At 42.1% G+C, this 16,985-nt stretch overlaps 1 protein-coding gene across 3 annotated transcripts in view; it reads left to right on the forward strand.

Moving 5' to 3' along the window:
- SH3PXD2A (SH3 and PX domains 2A) overlaps positions 1-16,985 on the forward strand; it is a 378,650-nt gene that overhangs the window by 154,840 nt on the left and 206,825 nt on the right. The window lies entirely within an intron of this gene.

Consider the following 16,985-nt stretch of genomic DNA (forward strand, 5'->3'; position numbering starts at 1 on the left):
TTGCTTTCACAGTGACCATACCCGTTTCTACTCTGATAAATGAGTTGGGAGCACAAAGAGGGACTTGTAGTATATGCCTAAGGAACTTTGATTGCACTTTCTCCGCTAAATACCAGAGATGCTGATATGGTGTTATACTCAAGGGTGCCCCATATAGAATTTGGGTGAGGGCCTTGGCCTTAAAGACCTTAACTGCAGCTCGATAGTGCAGATAGCGGGCATCACTGCGCCTGTGCTAATGCAGATTGACGTCTCATGAAATGAGGTCCGGTAGAGCACTCTGATCGACCAGTGACGGGACCCACATGGGATAGAACGGGATCCTGGCTGTTGTCTGATTGGGAAATTGGTTGTGCAGATTATAATAGAGGCGCGTTGCAGATGGATTTAATGGTGAGTGTGACCGCACCCGATAATATGTATAATCTTCTTTTAAAGAATTTTGGTACCTAATTCTCATTTTTTATTTTACATTTTTATCTACTCATTTCTTAAATGGCCTTGTAATCTTGGAACTTTTTCTTAGTTATTTCTTCATGTTAGATTATAATAGTCATCTTTATTGATGAAGTAAGGTATCAAATTTCTGTAAATTGTAACTATTTGCAGTTAAAAATAATCAGTTGGTTATCAGTCTTCTTTGGCATTGCATGTTCAAATATCAGTAAAACTAATAAAAGTTAAATGAAATTCAGTGTGATCTCTGTTTAAAAGTGTATTAGAAGACTGAGTTTACTGTGTGTTCAAGACATACTTGAAACTAGAAAGGAGACCCAAAACATCTATGCAAGTCCTGGTTAGCTGATCTGTTTTCAGTAGGAAGGACCACACATCCACACATATAAGTAACTAGAGGTAATGAATATAATTAGAGGAAAAACACACTCACAATGTTCAGATCAAACAAAAGGTAACCATATACTGTACTGCATGTATGGAAGTTTATGAAACAGAAATACTTAAGATACTGAGATAGTTGGAAGTTTTCTGACTCTATAAAATGTATAGCCAAGCCCATCATTACTTTTAAAGAAATGTTACTAAAAATGCTGCTGAAATAGAAGAATCCTAGCTATATGCAGACTTTTGGAATTAGTAAAAGAGACCTGAGGTGTAGAATTCTTTTTCTTTCAATTTTCCTTTCAGAATTCAGTTTCCTTTCATCCCCTGTCTGTTGTTTTCCATTTTTTAAAAAATGTTCTTCCTTCCATTTTCCTAGAATGTGACTTGGTTATATCTTAAAAGGGCAGTAGCATATAAAACTTACAAGAACTGTTGGTCCTTGTGACACTAGCAGTGGCCACTGCACAACAACAAGCAGGAGACTGGGGATGGGTGGGGACATGGGGGTATGGCTACTGACAAATGCATGATGTCACTTCTAAGAAGAACCCAGATGTGATATCATGCCTCTTGATGTGACATCATGCCTCTCGTAAAAAACCCATGCCTCTGGTAAAAACATACTGCTTAAGGCAGGAGTGTCAGATGTCCAGCCGACTCCAGGCCCCCAGATGACTCCTATTAGGCCCGCAAACAACTCACTGTCATCTACTTCTTTCTGTCTCTCTGCTTCCTTCTGCATCACAGCTTGCTTTGCCAGGTTTGCTCAATTGCACAGGAGCTACAGGGAAAGCCTCTATTTTCTCCATTGACTGACCAGCACATAAAGCAACTTATGTACAAAAGGTCACAATGCCCAGCAATTTCATGTTTTCCCCTTGGTCTTAGGCTCAAAACATTTACCATGAGATTTCTGTAATGAATGTCAATAAATCAAAAGGAGGATTGCAATTTAAAGACACAGACCTGAACAACACCTGACCACCATACTCAAGATTGCTACAGCACAGACATTGTCTCCAGACTTTGATGCAATAATTCAGAGCAAGAGGTGTCAGTTACCAGAAACTGTTAAAGAGTGCTAATCTTTTACTTTAAGTTTTTTAAAAAATCTTTAATTGTGTTTGTCTGTGTCTATTATAAAGTTTATATCTCTGCTACCTGGCATTATATTTTATGACACATATGGTCTAGCCCCACAAGGTCTCATTTGTGTCAGATCCAGCCCTCATAACAAATGAGTTTGACACTCCTGGCTTAGGGCAATTACTAGAGAGGGACTCACATCACTTTTGGGTTTTTGCTGATGGTTGCCCCCCTCCCTGTGTCCCAACCCCATCAGTTAGTGACAGGGAGCCATAGATGGTATAAGTTTTGTTTGGTTGTTTATATGCTACTGATCATTTAATATATAACCAAGTGATATTTGTGTGTGGGGGGGATAGACTGGTTTCAGGTATCTGGACAGGAAAATATTTTTACACACTAACCACATTCATGAACAAGAGCCTTGTGGCACTTTAACAATGGAGCAGTTTATATCCTGCCATATTTTTAGATTCTTTCTTTATGCTAGAATAAAAAGTGATTAGCCTTTAAAGCATCACACAACTGTTTGTTTTTGCTGCAACACGTGAACATATTTACCCCTCTGGAATGGAGACTATTCAGGTAGAAATTATTTGTAAAATTGGGTATTTGGGGCTTGCTGGTGTCATTTAGTCTAAACAAAGTTGTCTAATGGAATCAAGCCAGCTGTTTTCTTATTTAAGCTGTGTTTGAGTTACTTTTGTTCTGTCCAAACCAGTTGAATTCTATGGACTTTTTCAAACATTGTCAGTTGTAGGAGAGGTATGCAATGATTCAGTGGTGTGGAACTTTATCACTTTGAGCTGGTCAGGAGATACAGAAGCAACTGACAGGCAGCAACTATTGTTCCTGTTTGGGTGATACTATCAATAGTGATGATTTTTAAAACAAGTATGTGTATATTCGGTTTGGGCTTTGGGGGTAATAGATATAAAAAAGACTAAATAAACCTAATATTAAAGAAGACTCAATAAAACTGATGTTAAGAAACATATTATCATAAAAATCAGATGATTTGACAACTCTTGATTCCGATTTTACTTCTTTTTTAAATTCAATTTCTTACATTATTAATAACTACTTTTCCCCTCTATCCCATATATTACTTTCCACCCACCCCTCTCCCCGTTACTTGACCCCCGCCGGTGTACTAAACTTAAAATATTAATATTAAAGGTACCCTTAATTATTAAGAACCATTAAACTCCTCCCCCCCTTAAACTTAATCATTATCAAAAATTGTCCAATGTCCTTTTTCTACGTAACTTCTGAACTTTTCCATATATTCAGTTAAGGGTGCTATTTTAATCTTTTGCAAATACGCTTCAATCTCTTCTTTCTTTACTTTAACACCCTTAAATAGTTTAGCATAATACTTAAAAAAAATCTCTTTATTCCTTCTTGATCTACCAACTCTTTTCCGTCAGCCACAATTTTATTAATAATTTTACTTTCTCTCTTTTTCTTCAATTGCCAGGCCAAATACTTTCCAGGTTTATTTGCTCGCTCAAAATATTTCTTTGTAATTTTTTCAAGTTCCATTCCATTTCCTTATTTAACAAATATCTCACTTGTGTTTGTAATATTGTAATCTCCCTTATAATTTTCTTTTTTCTGGCCTGTCTCTTAATTCACCTTTCTTCTTAATTTCATTTTGAATGTCCAACATCTGCTTATCTTTTGCTCTCTTATCGTTATTCAATGTTATTAATATTCCTCTCATTACTGCCTTGTAGGCATCCCATACCATCTGAAATTCTATATCTTTTCTATCATTGAGTTGGAAATAAGCTTTAGTTTCCTTTTCAAGAGATGACACTGTTTCTTTATTTTGCAGTAGATCTTCATGTAATCTCCATCTTCTCAACTTTTTAGACAATTTTGTAATCCACGTTATTGGGTTATGATCAGCTCCTATTTTGGGTAAAATCTCTATCTTCTTTGTTATAAGTCCCAAATCTTTGGTACCCCACAATTCAAATCTTCTTCACCACTGTCCAATAGTCCTTATTTTAAAATTGCCAGTTCAATTAACTCACCAATGTTTATTGTCCCAGTCACTTTAAAAACGTTGTTAAAACTTTGTCCTCCCAGCAATGGCTGCCGATGTTTCTCTCTGGTTCTGTAATCCTAGAGTAGGCTGATTACTTCTTCTACTTCCTTCTTCTTCCTCTGGTACTTCCTGCTTTTCCTGCCACCAAGTCTCGTTTCACTGGTAGAGAAATCTTGCTATGTCTGACGTACTTCCTGTGTTGACTATGAGTGCTGCAGATCTATGACGATGGGGCAACTTCCTTAACTGCAGATAGACTAAACAATAAATTCCTTTCTCCTTTTAGCACTGTCTCTTAAATTTACAAAGTTCAAATTTAGCCCCTTTTCTTCTCCTCCTCTCAAGCTTCCATTATATGCAACTCCCACCCTTTAATTTCGTTTTGTTTAGCTTTAAATAGTCCCAGAGTAAAGAGATAGCAATCGATACCTTTTTTTTTTGTACGACACCAGTCTTTTGTAGATTAGATGTTTAAAGTTGTAAAAGAAGATTCGGATCCTGTTGAGTTTAAGTCAAATAAATGACTCTGGAAACTTCTGCAGATGATGAATATGCAACTTCTCTCCAGAGATCCCTCAGAGCCTCAAAAGAGCCCCCTCCGGGACTCCCTTTCAGCCAAGGTAAGTCTCCTCAAAGTATCTATGCATATCTTGGACGATTCTCTAGCTGAGAAAAGTAGGCAGAAGGCATTAATATGCCTTTTACTACCCAAAACAGAAGTGCCAGCCTGCTCAGCTCGCCATTTTCCGATCCCGGAAGTCGATTCTGATTTTACTTCTATTCTGGTTACTAAGCCTCACTTACAAGGTATCTCTAACTAAGGCTAGAAGGTGCTTGTTTAATGAATGAAAGCCATGGTTTTTGAGACTGCAGAGTCTAAAAGCCATATAAAAAACTCAGTAGGGCTTCACATTTTGCTCACCCCATATTATGTAATCAGGGCACCCCCATATGGTGTAACCAGTAGGGGTGGTCACAGACTGGGAAATCCCAGCCCTAATTGCAAACTGAACATGAAGTGATTCACCATCCACTTTGAGTGAAAAATGCTTCCCACGTGCCTAGAGGCTCCAAAATCACAGGGGATCTCCAGCTGACTCTCCTCTACATACCCACCAAGTTTGGTGAAGATTGGATTTTGGAGGCCCGAGTTATGGACCCCCAAACAAGGTGCTCCAGGACAGTGCTTTTCAATGAGAGGTCAGGCACCGGTTCAGGAGTGTACAGAATGGACACTGGGTGAGGCATCCAACTTGCAGAGTAATTCCCAAGGATGCCCCTCAAAATGCCCTACAAGTTAACATGTGGGTCAGGTTTGTGGGGGAAATGACCAAGCAAGGTGCCTCCAGGAATGTGCATTTTGGAGAGATGCTTGGGTTTAGGATCACAACTGAAAATGTGATCACTGGGCAGGAGAAGACTGCCTGCTCAGGACTGGGAGTCACCTGCACAGTTGTGGGTGGATATGTCTCCCTGGGTCCACCCTCCATTGGCTGTCAATATGATAAACAGATAGAGCCAAACTTCTTGCCCTACCTGTGGCTTGGGGGCCACCCGCACAGTTGCAGGTGGTTCTGTCTCTCCGTGCTCATCCACTGGCCAGCAGTAGGATAACTGGGCAGGGCTGACCTTTCTACCCTCTCCAGGGCCCGGAAGCTACCCACACAGTTGTGGGTGGCTGGGTATCCCTGGACCCACTTTCATTGACTGGTAACATGATAAATGGGAAGGACTGACCCTACCACCCTGCCTGGGAGCCACCCACACAGTTGTGGGTAGTTGTGTCTCTCTGGGCCCACCCTCCATTGACCAGCAATATAATAAATGGGAAGGACTAACCCTCCTGCGCTGCCCTGGGCCCAGGAGCCATCTGCAGGGCTCTAGGTGGCTTTATCTCCACAGGCCCACACTCCCACTGCCCCAACTACATAATTATCAGGCAGTGCTGACCCTTCTGCCCAGTAAACAAGCCACCAGCACTGTTGAGGGTGGCTGCATCTCCCCCTGCACATCCGCAATAAAACAAAAATTGGTGCTAGGCACAGAGAACTTGAATGGCCAAGGAAGATATACCCCAAAGGTCAAGGAAGGAGGAAGAAGAGTTCCCTCTCCAAATGGGTTACCCCTGCACAGACACCATTGGGAGCAGGAACAGGAATATGGGGGCCTAGGCAGGCAGCTGTCTGTATGTGTCATCCATGGGAATATAATAAACAAAAAAGGGAATCACAGTTAATGACACAAGCAACAAAAGAAACAACTACTGTGATATGCTGACTGAATGTTTAATAAAACCATTTTAAAACCATATCTTTTTATTCTTCATATTTTATTTATTTATTTATTTATTACTTTACATTTATATCCCGCCCTCTCCGCAAGCGGACTCAGGGCGGCTTACAATATCATAAAAACAATCAATTCTATAAAACATATAAAACCATAATAATCAGGGCACCCCCATATTGTAACAGAGGTGCAATTCTCACATTCCCATATTACAAAAAAAGGTCCTATGAGCACCCGGATGTAGGCTCATTTTGTCAATGGACTTCCTCAGGAATAATCCTTCCTATGTTTCTTCCGGGGTTACCAGCCTCTAGTACCAACCCAATATTAAAGTACTTCTGCAACATCTTCTCTCTCATTCTGGAATAAACCAAGATAATAACAACAAGACATATCACAAAACTGAATGGAAATAGAAAATTCTTAAGTTTTTATATTGCTGACCCTTCTACCCTCTTTAGGGCCCGGAAGCTACCCACACATTTGTGGGTGGCTGGGTCTCAATGGCAGAAGTGCATATATTTGTTTAAGGAGCTTGAGATAGTCCAGATGCAGAAGCCTTCTGGAGTTTGCTGGCCTATAGCTCTCTACGATTTATTACTAATGGCAAGCTGTTCTTTAGATGGCCAGTTACTCTTATACTCTTTATAATTAATTGTTCATTCTTAATTTTAATTTCAAGCAAGTCATTCTTTTGACAGCAATTTAGCTCAAAGCCACTGAAGTGTATGATTTTAAGCAGGCCAGTTCTATACCTCTCCTGAATGCAAAAACCTCTTAGAATTTACTGACAATTGCCCTATGCAAAAGACTGAAATTTTAAAGACCAATTCTGATAATACCATGCAACTGTGTGTTACCTTTGAGTACCTGTGACAAAAATTTATTCTAGGCTGACAATGACAAAAATTTCTTCTAGGCTGAAACCCCATAACCAACTGGAACACTCTTACAAGGTTACAGATATATTTTATACATGTGTTTTAAAATTTTACTGCAGAGGCATCCTCCCTCTGTCTGCAACATGATGACTGGTTGTGTTAACTCCACCCACCCAGCTTGTGTCTGTCCTGTATCAGGCCATACTCTACCTTCATGCTGTTTTAGGAAGGCAGTGGTCATTGGCAACCCATTATGCTGCTGGCCTGCAGTCCTCTCTGCAGTCCCTGTGCAGCTTGCCTGGCATTAATCATCACACATGAGCCAGTGATGATGTAGTGGGAGACAATGTTGGACTTGAGGTGTGCAACATGCAGTGAGGGTGAATAACATGGTGTAGAGGAGCTGGACACAATCTCATGGAGGGGGGAGCTGTAATTCTAGTTTCAGAGCTCTGTTTCTCTTGCTAGGGACTGTCATTCCACTCTGTGTCCTGTCATTCCAGTCCCAGAATGCTTCTGCCACTCCCAGGGGCTGTAATTCCAGCCCCAGGACACTTCTGCTACTCCCAGAGGCTGTCATCCCACTCTGTGACTGTAATTCCAGTTGCAGTGCTCTGATTCTCTTGCTAGGGACTGTAATTCTACTCTATGCCCTGTCATTCCATCCCTAGAATGCTTCTGCTACTCTCAGAGGCTGTTATTCCAATCCCAGAACATTTCTGCTTCTCCCAGGGACTATCCTCCCTCTCTGCAGCCTGTCCTAACAGTCTCTTCTGTTACTGCCAGGGACTGCATTCCACTCTGGGGGCTGTCATTCCAGTCCCAGAGCACCATTTCTATTTGTAGGAACTGTCATTCCACTTTGGGAGCCGTCATTCCATTCCCAGAATGCTTTTGCTACTCCCAAGGGCTGTCATTGCACTCTGCATATTGTCATTCCATTTCCAGAATGCTTCTGCTACTCCCAGGGGCTGCTATTTCAGTCCCAGAACATTTCTACAGTTCCCAGTGGCTTTCATTTGAGTCAAGGGAGATATCATCGAGTCCCTTTAGGTGATAGACTCTGTTCCTGTGGAGCGAATGTTCCCGACTCAATTCAGCATATATTGCTTGATTGTTCCTTTTATCATAATCTCTGTAAAGATTTTGCAAGCTTTCTTTCTCCCCAAATTTGTCTATTCTGCCACCCTGTTATTATTTATTGAATGATACTGAGGGGGAGGTTAGCGAGGCTGTGGCAAAATTTTTGACTGACATCCTTAAATTTAAATCTGACCATGTATGAATGCATCTGTAAGCTTGGTTTCATTTTGATTTTCTCTCCAAAGTTTAAATTTTTATATTCTGCATATTTTTATTTGCAACTGTTATGCCATTAAAGGTTTGGTATGGTATGGAGTCTGGAGGCTATCATTCCTGTCTCAGAACACTTCTGCCACTCCCAGGGGCTGTCATCCCACTCTGCAACCTGGCATTCCAGTCCCAGAATGCTCCTGATGCTCCTAGGGGCTATCATTCCAGTCCTAGAACAGTTCTGCAGCTCCTAGGAGCTGTCATTCCAGTCTGGAGGCTGTTGTTCCAGTCCCAGAACACTTCTGCCACTCCCAGGAGTTGTCATCCCACTCTGCGACCTGTCATTCCAGTACTAGAACACTCCTGCTACTCCCAGGGGTTGTCATTCCTGTTCCAGAACACTTCTGCCATTCCCAGGGGCTGTCATTCCACTCTGCAACCTGTCATTCTAGTCCTAGGCTGCGGTCACACACGCTAAATAATGCACTTTCAAACCACTTTCAGTGCACTTTCCAAGTGGATTTTACTATGTAAACTGGCAAAATCCAGTTGGAAAGTGCATTGAAAGAACATTATTTAGTGTGTGTGATTGCAGCCTTAGAATTCAGATTGTGTTCCCAGAGGCTATCATTCCACTTTGGGGGTTGTTATTTCAGTCCCAGAATCAATGGGCATTCCTGGTTTCCATTATTTCCAAAGGGCCTTCAGGCCTCTCCCATTGTTTGCAATGGGAAATCCTGTCATTCCTTTTAGGCCAGTTTGTCCACCATTTGCAAAGCCCCACCAGCATTGCAACAGGAGAACCCAGGGAAGACAACCTCCCAGTCCCCAGACTGACTAAGCCACTACATTTCTCTCCCCACCCCCTACTCACCTGCAAAGCTGTTTTCCAATTGTAAGGACACCCTCTCCTCCAAAATGCATGCTCCTCCAGTGCTTATGTACATCCCTCCTCCCATTGGGATGAGTAGAGGCAGATGTCTGTTATTGTGAGCAGCGTTGCCTATCAAGCTTGGGATGGTCTCTGTTTGTGTTTTTTGGGCTGGAAAATACCCCACCAACAACAACAACAACATTTGCACACAAAGGTTTCTGGGTGGGATTTCTTTTCTGAGTGCTTCTCAAGCTGCAGCAAAACACATGGAGAGGTCTGTACCAAGCATGCAATTCCTTAGCCACGCCTCCCAAGCTTCAAACCGGGTCAAGTTCAGTCCGAACTTCTGAGTCTGAACTGGTTTGTGCCCATCCCTAGTAATCAGCAATAAAAAATAATTCTTGGTTTATTGCTAGATGTTAATGCAGGATCAGCTGGTCCTTCACACACCAAAAGCTTGTGTTAGCATGCCAGAACTAGAAGTATATGCATTCATATGTATTCATATTGTGTAACTGTATAGATGACTAAACTACCAATAATGCAAAACTGTATTGACCCTTGTGGCTCTTTCTAGGAGGGACCTTATAGCTCAGAGGCCCACAGTTTTCACCTTCCAGCAGCAATAGCAGTGGATGGGGCTTGCAGTCAGCCCCAGGTAAACAGACCCAGGCAAAACCACCACTCTCTAGCAGACTGCAAGCATCCACTCATCTTCCAACTCTGTCCTCTCACCTCAGTTAATGCTCCCCAGTAGTTTAGCAATTTAGGAAAGACAACACACACACACAAACAAAAACACTCACCTTTCCAGCAGTTCACTCCTGAGTTCTTTTTCCCAGCCCAGCTGGCTCAGTTCTGCCTAGGAGTAGCCTTGTGCTTCACAATCCTAAACATGCTTACTCCTTAATAAATCCTGTGTGGTTCAGTGGGACTACTACCTTGAAATTAAACTGGCTAAACTGGGGCTATTGTAATTTGATTACATTATAAGAAGACAATAATCATTGGGAAAGACAATAGTACTAGGAAAAGAAGGCAGCAGGAAAAGAAGACCCATCATGAGTTTCCGACTCAACATTAGGAAGAACTTCCTGACCGTTAGAGTGATTCCTCAGAGGAGCAGGCTTCCTTGGGAGGTGGTGGGCTCTCCTTCCTTGGAGGTTTTTAAATAGAGGCTAGATGGCCATCTGACGGTGATGAAGATCCTGTGAATTTGGGGTAGGTATTTGTGGGTTTCCTGCATTGTGCAGGGGGTTGGACTAGATGACCCTGGAGGTCCCTTCCAACTCTATGATTCTATGAAATGAATTGACTCAGTCAGGGAAGCCATAGCCTTCAGTCTGCAATACCTGAGAATGGCTGCTAACGATAGGTCATATTGGAGAATGTTAATGCATAGTGACACCATAGGTTGGAATCAGCTTGAAGGCACATAAGCACATAAAATCACTATGATGAGGACAAGGGGAAGTGGTGAACACAGCTCAGCTATAGAGAAAAAAAAACTGTAAAGCTCAAGATGACTTAGATGCCTAGCCCTGAATCTTTAGTGGGCGTTGATGGAGTGCTTTTCCACAGATACACACTGGCAAGCTGACCAGGTGGCCATCAGTAACTCCTTTGTGTACGCAAAAGATCCCAGACCAGGCGACTCCAGCAGTACACTGGTCCTTGTTAGGTACCTGGCTGAAGGAACCATTTTGAGCTACACCCATTCTGTAAGAGATGGTCCTGGGACAAAACCAGCTTTGTAAGTGGACTTTGCATAGGGTTAAGACCCTTGAAGGCTTTTCTACAGTGGGGATTTTAGTGACATTGAAGAAGCTACACTGTGGTGCTAAAAACATCTCTTATGCAGATAAGTCTATGGGGAGTTCCCGAAAAATATTTTGGGAGCAAAGAATGCCACAGCTGTTGCATACCTCCCAGCCGCTTGCAGCATTTCAGAAGTAATTGACTTCTGTGCTATGAAATGTCTACATCCAAGGTGAATCTAAATTTTCAGTGGACCAAACTTGAGTTGGATTATAGCATTTAAAAGAAATCTCCTTCAAAAATATTAGTCAAACTTAGAGTAAATACTTGTTGTCACCATAACGTCTCCACATCTAATAATCATCTGGAAAGAGAGAAGCATTTAACTTTAAAAAGTTACCCTCCCTGCCAGCTGAAGCATGCCATTTAAAGTAACATGATTTTTTTTTACAAAAGCAACCCTCTTGCTTCTATTTAAAACCAGAAGTAATTTAAACCCTCTAACTTTAAAAGCCTTGCACAAAAGCTTTAACATATTTTTAAATAAAATGTTTAAGCTTTTCTTTTGATTCATGGTGGCCTTCTGCACTCTAGCACACACATTCAAAAAACTAAATAGAATTGGTTGAATAGTGATGCAACCAAATGTGAATGGAAATAGCCATTTTGGCACTGTTTTTGTATGCATGTATGGACAACAGTGCTGGCCCTACCTCTTTGGAAGCACACACTAGGCATTCTCTCTACATATAACAGAAGTACCTATGAGGACTCTTTAGAGAGCCAGTCTGGTGCAATGGTTAAGTGCAGGGACTCTTATCTGGGAGAACCGGGTTTGATTCCCCACTCCTCCACTTGCAACCTGCTAGAATGGCCTTGGGTTAGCCATAGCTCTCGTAGGAGTTGTCCTTGAAAGGGCAGCTTCTGGGAGAGTTCTCTCAGCCCCGCCCACCTAACAGGGTGTCTGTTGTGGGGGAAGGAGATAAAGGAGATTGTAAGCCGCTCTGAGACTCTGATTCAAAGAGAAGGGCGGGGTATAAATCTGCGGTCTTCTTCTTCTATAATTATGGTACTGAAAACCAGGATTTCCCCAAGGACAGTCATTCATAGAAACATGCTTTGCTTCTATTTATATGACAATGAGTTTCAGCATGCTCCCACTGAATTGTTTTGTTGTGATCTCCATACCATTTTTCCCATTCCATTCTTTATTAATGATCCAGAGATCGAACAACATTATAGAGTCTGCATCTAGTACACACAACAAATAAGCATAAACATGAAAAAGAAAAGTTTAACATTTACAAACCTTCCTATACTTGCTAGATGTTGATACATTGAGTTATCAGCTTCTTTATGAATAAAACCTTAGCACAGAACTTAACTAGTTTGATGGAGATCTCATTTGAATGGTCTGCAAGGAGGAGGGATGTGTAAAATGTATCTGATCTCTCTGGGAACTTAGCTAGAATAGGAGTGAGATGTATGGAGTGCATGTCCTTGTAGAGTTTACAGTGTAGTAACACATACTCAACCATTTCAACTGTGCTGGATTGGCAGGGGCAAAGGCACTGGGAGTGTGGTATGCATCTGTATCTCTCTTCTAGAAGCACTGAAGGCAAAAGATTAAGCCAGGCCAAAGTGAAGCCCCTGCAGTATTTGGGGAATTCTATGGCGGTATATGTATGAGCCCCGTGGCACAGAGTGGTAAAGCTGCAGTACTGCAGTCTGAGCTCTCTGCTCATGACCTGAGTTCGATCCCGGCAGAAGCTGGGTTTCAGGTAGCCGGCTCAAGGTTGACTCAGCCTTCCATCCTTCCAGGGCTGGTGTAATGAGTATCCAGCTTGCTGGGGTGGGGGGGGGGGATGTAGATGACTGGGGAAGGCAATGGCAAACCACCCCATAAAAAGTCTGCTGTGAAAATGTTGTGATGCAACATCACTCCAGAGTCAGAAACTATTGGTGCTTGCACAGGGGACTACCTTTACTACCTTTATGGTGTTATACAAGTAGTTTGCTGGCACAAAGTTTCAGGTGTAATTCCCCACCATTGGATAGAGGTGTTCCCAAGCTTTATTAGTTTGGAGGAAAGTATCCCAAATTCATTGATTTATTATTTCTTTGGCTCTGGAAAGCCCAAGGTAACAGATTGCTGAGGGAGAAAAGTCATAGTTGCAATTTATTTTTGACAGTGATCACTGAACATGAGTGGTGTGTATCTAGAAGGATTAAGGGGGCTAATCCAGATGGATTAAAGTTTAGTTTAAACCAAAGGCAAATTGCTAGATACCAGCTGCATGCCTCTAGTGATATTTGCCCCAATTCCATTCTAAGGATTGTATTTGGTGCACAGCGAGGGACATCAAATATACTCCAAATCTTTAGGAATCTGGATTATGTGGCTTCTGGGGGCAGATGTCACAAATTTGTGAGCCACACAAAAGTTTGGATATACTTCGGTTTGAGAAATTTCAATGGCATAAGGAATGTGTGCTCTCCCCTCAAAAAGAAAAAATTCAGAGTGTCTGATGCCACTTTTTGAGCTCTTTAGGTGAACTGAGTCAACTGGACTTTCCACAAACCTGTGGATTGAAACGCTCTTCATTGAGGTATTTAAAGACCTTCAGATGTGTCTTTCTTTTGAGCAATCAGGATAAGAGGGGGTTCCATACCATTTTTTTTTTTACAGTCATTTTCTCCTGGTGAGCCTCATGAGTAAAAGAGAGATTGGGCCTACTTCCGTGTTTTAATAAAAATTTCCTAAGATTAAAAAAGTATACCAGGTTCTATATTTGTTTGTGTGTGCATGCTGAAACCAGCAAACCAGATCTCAGCTCTACTGATCCCTGTTCTGTTTGTTCTGTTTCAAATGTTATGAGCACAGGATCAGCTTGGGGAAGAGGGTACAGCAATTCTGTGCAAAACCAGAGGTGATAACTGGTACCCTTTCAACGAGACATAGCTTATTATGGACTTGGATTTGCAACTGCCTTTGCTGGAAAAGTTAACATCTGGAACTAGATTAAGTATTTTAATGAACAAGCATAACAAAATGGAGAGAAATGTTCAATTTGAAGTAGTTCCAGGCATGTATACTTGGAATTTCATCAAAAAGATAAGAAGTCAAGATCGCTACAATGTCCAATTTACCATACTGAATCTAAATAAATCCAAGAGGGAAATTTTGTTCAGAATTGACAGGATGCAATTAATATCCTAAGTGGAAAATTGTTCAAGGCACATGTACTCATAAATTATGGAATAAGAGATCCTATTACCAGCTCCATCTGTGTCTCCCCAAAATAGCAATAAGAAGATAATTATATTAACAGCCTTTCTTGTCATTTCTTGCTGTATGATTGACACAGAAGATAAACTGGTTTTGTTCCAGTTAAGGGATAAGATAGGTTCCTTTTGATCATTGTTACAATGATATTTTGGAAAGTCTCATTAAATCACATATTGATTTATATGAACAGTATAATATTGCTCTCAAGAGTAGGTATTTTCTTCAAAAGGCATTGTCTTCCATATTTTTCAGCATGTGTTTCCTTTTTGAATATCTGCCCATGGATACAGCAGCCTCAAGTGTCTTAATATTTTTGCTCCCAACCATATAAATGTGGCACAAATAGGGTGCCAGTTCATTATTTTAATTGTCAGGTAGGTCCAGTGGTAGATCAGTGGGAAGAAATGTGGCCTGTATGTTCCAGCTGTCCCTACTTAGAGGCCCAATTTTTCTGTCCCTGGCAAATCATTGCCCTTATTTTTTCATATTTTTTCTTTTTGGAAATACCCAATTGTACAAGAAAGCAGGTTTGACCCAGTTCTGAGCTGAGACCCAGTGTGGTATAATGGTTAGAATGTTGGACAAGGATCTGGAAGTCCCAGGTTCGAATCTCTACTCTGCCATGACAGCTTGCTGGGTGACCTTAGGCCAGTCACATACTTCCAGCCTAAATGACTTCACAAGGTTGTTCTGAGAATAAAATGGAGGAGAGGAGAATGATGTAACCTGCTTTGAGTCTCCAGTTGAAAGAAAGATGGGATATACATGAAGTACATCATGTACGTCATGAATACCAGTAAGGTACTGACAGTGGTGCTTTCTTTCTGAGAGACAAATACTATTAGCAAGAACTTTAAATTACTTTCAACCCTGGGGAGTCCTTAGTTAAAGTTGCCTAGTTGCAAACCAGATCTTGAATTCAGCAGGAGCTCACAGGAGTGCAGCTCCTGAAACTTTCTGACAGACTCCCCTCCCCCCCCCCACCTACCTACCTTGTCCATTGAATAGTGGGTGCAGCTGCATAATAATCCCTGGATAAGGAGAGCGGCCAGCCAGCCAGCCACCAGGAGCTTTGCCAAACCCCCAGCAGCCCTCATTAACCCCTGGAGAAGCCCATGCCACCCTTTCTCCACTTCTTATGTGATTTTGGGTGCTGCTTGGGCTGCTTGGGCTGGCTGGATCTCTAGCCAGCCCAAGCAGGCCTCACTCGCCCAGAGTTCTCCTTTTTTGCATCAGGTTGCTTTTGGCTGGTGGGGAGGTGGCATATGCTAATGAGTTATGCTAATGAGCTCCGCCACCTATTTTTCTACAAAACAATCCCTGGTTGCAAGTATCGTTATCCTTCAGGATTCAGCACCCTTTCCAGGGTCAGTAGAAGTGCAAAATTCACCCTCTGAGTGGATGTGAATGCTTACACATGGACGCCTACTTCCCATTCCTGTGATTTGCCAGGCGTAACTCAGGAAATATCTGGGGACTTTGGGGGTGGAGCCAGGAGCAAGGTTGTGACAAGCATGATTGCACTCTGAAGGTAGTTCTAGCCATCACATTTAAAGGGACCATGCTCCTTTTATATGCCTTCCCTCCATTGGAAATAATGGAGGATGGGGGCAACTTCTTTGGGGGCTCATAATCGGGCTCCCTGGTCCAGTCTATGAAACTTGGGAGGCAGGGTTGAGGAGAGGCACCAGATGCTATGCTGAATATTTGGTGCCTGTACCTCAAAAGCAGCCCTCCCAGAGAGCCCCAGATACCCATGGATAGATTCTCCATTTTACCCTATGGGGACAAGTCTCCATAGGGTATAATGGAGTGCCCAGCAGACATTCCCCCCCACTTTCTGCTAACCCTGAATTGGGGGGGGGGGAGGGCCGACTGGGGAGTGGCAACCCTAGAATGGGTCCTATTGATTTTATTTAAAATCTATCTCTCGTCTCTGCATAAGAGTCATTTGTGAATCCTACCCCCATGTCTATTCCAGTCTTTTCAGATCTGAAGAGGAGAGCTCAGCTCTTAATATGCTTTATTTATGTGCCTCTGAAGATTATGGCATCTATCCATCATCAGGTTGGAACTGGAGACCACAAGTCTGCAATCCTGACCACTCTTCGAAGGTTATGTGAGGTTCCTGGTGTCAGGATTCTATAAACGATGGCCAGCTCTACATAGCACAGCAGTACAAGGGAACAAAGGCAGGCAGTATTTGGGGAACTAGTGCTACTAGTTGGTTGTGCTTGGAAAGAAGACACAGTTTGTTTGGGCTAGTGTTTTTCTAGTAGCTTGTCCAGTTTGTCTGCCTTTGCTCAGTAGATTCAGATGCAGTTGCTCTGGGTCCAAATAAACCCTTGTCAGTTCACATTCCTCCTCCGAAGATTTGATGGTATTCAGTTACCACTGTATGAAAAAGCCCTGCTCTTCTCCATGAAAAGCAAAAAGACAAATTTAAAAAAAACCAAGCAGATAACCATGGACCAAATATTTAAGCAGGAGCTGATCCTACTGTCACTTTTGTTTAGGAAACCTTTCTTTTTCAGGAAGGAGAAAGTAATTGGCCAGAACATCAGCCCCTACCTAAGCTGGTTAAAGCATCTGCTTTCATTGGGGGAGGGCTGTTGA

This window comes from Heteronotia binoei, chromosome 6, assembly GCF_032191835.1.
Source record: "Heteronotia binoei isolate CCM8104 ecotype False Entrance Well chromosome 6, APGP_CSIRO_Hbin_v1, whole genome shotgun sequence".
NCBI classification, from domain to species: Eukaryota; Metazoa; Chordata; class Lepidosauria; order Squamata; family Gekkonidae; genus Heteronotia; species Heteronotia binoei.